This window comes from Anomaloglossus baeobatrachus, chromosome 10 (assembly GCF_048569485.1).
Source record: "Anomaloglossus baeobatrachus isolate aAnoBae1 chromosome 10, aAnoBae1.hap1, whole genome shotgun sequence".
NCBI classification, from domain to species: Eukaryota; Metazoa; Chordata; class Amphibia; order Anura; family Aromobatidae; genus Anomaloglossus; species Anomaloglossus baeobatrachus.
The window spans coordinates 100,503,270-100,506,886 of NC_134362.1; positions in this window are offsets into that span (position 1 = coordinate 100,503,270).

Genomic DNA, 3,617 nt, shown 5'->3' on the forward strand with positions numbered 1-3,617 from the left:
AGTCGGCTGCTTTGCGGCCGGTTAACCACTGCACACATGGCTACCTCTGCCTGCCGCTCTCACCCTACAAATGCTTGAAGATTATCACAATTTTTGAGTTTTTGTCTGTCCTTTTTTGAGGATTGACCAAATGTTCTTAATGGGATTGAGTTCTGGGTAGTTTCCGTAGTTTCCTGGACCCAAAGTGTCAATGTTTTGTTCACAAAGCCACTTAGTTAAAACTTTTGCCTTGTGACATGTTGCTAAACCATGTTAAAAAAAGCATTGCTCATTATGAAATTACTCCTGGATTCTTGGGAGAAGTTGCTCTTGGAGGATGAATAAATCCCATGCTTTACTCATGGCAGTGTTCTTAAGCAAAGTAATGTGGCGCCCCTGAGTGTCAGGTGCCACAGGGTACTGCATCCAACCCCAGTTTCCTGGAAGTCCAGTGCTGGTAACTAACACAACACACACACAAACTACGCCCTTTTCCCCAGACTGGGTGACAGGCTAGAGATGGACCTGACGGGTGGTCACCTATAGGCTGGGACGCATCCAATCCACTAGTCAGAGAGCTGGGAGGAGGAGGAGCTGGTCAGTGCAGTTTCACACAGACAGACAGACAGGAAGTGACAGTCTGAGCAGGGAGAGAGGAGAAGCAGACAGTCAGTCGGCACGTGTGAAGTGACTTGTTAAGTAAAAAGGAGTACAGTCACTGGGAAAGTATGTACCAGTACTCACAGGACTGAGCACCGACAGGGCAGAGGGCCATAGTTCAGGAAGACGCTTCAGGCTCACCTGATAAACACCTGCCCGGTGAGTGGACCATCAAGGACCTTACCGACATTAGTGTCCGAGGCACAGCAGCAAAGAGGGAACCTGGGAACGGGGACAGTGGTCTGGCCCAAGAGAGGTTCAAGCTGCCTGCCGTATGGGCCAGGACGGAGACAACAGGAGGGGACCCCCAAAACGCACCAGGCCACGGGGACCCACCTACTACTACAGACTACAGGGTGCATGGAAGTAAAGCTCATCAGTTCACTACGCAGGCACTGGAACAAAGGGAATACCGGATTGGTAAAGACCAGCACAAACCGGGTAGCAGCAACTCCAAAACAGTGAGTAAAGCACAAGTTAAACCGCAGCCCCTCTGTTGTCTGATCTCTTCCTACACATCTGTACTTAGATACTACAACCACCATCATCCTCCCCTGGGGCCTAGCTCTACTTGCGGAGAGCTATTACATCCAAACTGCCCAATACCACCAAGCCCCAGCAGTGAAAGACTTTGCAGCGGCGGCTTTCCCCATATAGCCGCATACCGCAAGTGGCGTCACGAAAAACTCTTTATTTTTATTCTTTCCCTTGTACAAAACCCCTTTTAAGTGACCCCTCCAGGGTCACAAAACCGGGCAACGGCCACCCAGTGAAATATCCCAGCAATATACAGCCCGGACCTAGTACCCCAAAGCCCTGGGGCGAGTCAGTTGCATGTGTGCCTACTTCCTTGGAGGTAAAGCAACCCCAGACATGAATGGAATCATGATGCTTTATTGTTGGCATGGCACAGGACTCATAGTAGTGCTCTTCACCTTTTCTGCTCTGGATAATCATTCTACTAGATATCCCAAACAGTCTGAAGGAGATTTCATGAGAAAAAAATAACGTTACTTAAGTCCTCTGCAAAATGTCAGTCTGTTCTTGATGTTTTACTTGGAGAAAAGGTACTTCTTTGCTGCCCTTCTTGACACCAGCACAGCCTCTAAAAGCCTTCACCTCCCTGTGTGTGCATACAGTCCCTGACAGAAGTTCTGTCGCTTATCCATGTTATGTAAATAAAAGCTTATAACCTGACTTTAAATTCATCCATTGGTTTCATAAATTACTCTTCTGAAAGCTGAAACCCTCCCAAATGTGGTTTAGGTTATGAAAATAAAGTTGCTGCAAAGCTGAAATATTGATCATTTAATGAACACACAAAGGTCAGATTTTGGCAAGACAAACGTTTTGTCGCCCACAGAAAGTAATGTGAAATTCAAACAAATAATTAACTTCTAATGCAAAGATATGTTGCATAATATTGGTGAATGAAGTTGTGGTGCTATTAGAGCCATATTTAATATTTTGTGTGACTTGCATGAGCTTAAAGGACTGCATCCATGCGGTTAAACACCCCCTAATTTTTTATCCCAGCCATGATAATCTCGGCTAGGGGCAATACTGGCTCTTCTCGATTGCCCTAGAGCGGTGGCAATTGGGGTAATAAGGGGTTAATAGCAGTGCACTGCTGCTACTAAACCCTAGGTCAGTGATGGCACAGGCATCTGAGATACCTGCATCACTCTAACCTGTAAATGACAGTAAATAAACAGACACAGAGAAAAATCCTTTATTTGGAATAAAGTACAAAACACACACCCTCCTTTACCACTTTATTAACCCCGAACACCCTGCAGCTCCGGCGTAATCCACACGAGGTCCCACACAGCTTCAGCCCTGCTTCATAGCCAGTGGCCATGGCACGACAGGAAGATACTGTGACAGGCTGGGGCGCATCCGCTTGCAATCAATCACAGACGAGAAGACAGCTGGTGGGTGGGGAAAACATGGAAAGCTGTGTTTATACGATGCACAGTACAGGAAGTGAATGTGTGATCCGGAAGCAGTGTGCCGCCATGATACTGAGTCTCGGTAAGTATAAAACGCTGTTTTATTTCTGTTTTTCTTTATTTTTCAATTATTTTCCCCAGTGCTAGATCCGGATCGTTCACCCGGAATTCCGGATCTGGATCCAGCACCTGGAAATCTTTGAAACCGTGCGGATCCGGACTTTTACAGTTCAGATCCGCTCAGCCCTAGTGATAAAGTTTAAGAGGTGTTTCCCTCTCCAAGATCCTATCCCAATTTGTAGTAAGTGTAAAAATAATATTAGCAAATACCTCCAGATAGAAGTGCAATATAGTTTTCCTGATGGAGCCATGTCTCTTACCTTATGTGCATGACATTACAGACTCTCCACACTCATCACTGTCCCCTATCGCATCTTTTTCCTGTTCTGATCTGGCTGTAAATCACTACAATTAAACTCTCAGAAGCAGTGCCCCTCACTCTCAGAACCTGCAAATACAGAGTAATTCAGTCCTGGCTCACATCACAAACTTGATTTCTCCAGCAATGCACTAGGATTGCCGAACGCTTATGGAGGAAAACTTGCATACTAGACACCTTTATCTACTATAAATTTATGTTAAGAACCTATAACTCTGCCTCTCACATCGACAAAATGACATACTTCATCGCCCTGATCTCCTCCCTATCCAAAAAGGCAAAAAAGCTCTTTGACACATTCTACGCCCTCCTCAGTTCTAAAGTGCAGCCCCCCTATCACAGACCTTTGTGCTGATGATCTGGCTTCCTATATCACAAATAGAAATTATCAGTCAGGAAATCTGTTCCCGGCCACCAAGCATTGTGATTCCCATCCCTCCCCACATTCTGTCTGGCTCACTCTTCACATTTGACCGAGTCACAGAAGAAGAGGTTTCCAGGTTCCTCTCTTCCTCTCATGTAGAAATGAGTGAACCTGTTCAATAAAGGTTTGCCAATTTCAAATTCGGTACAAGCTTCAACCTGTT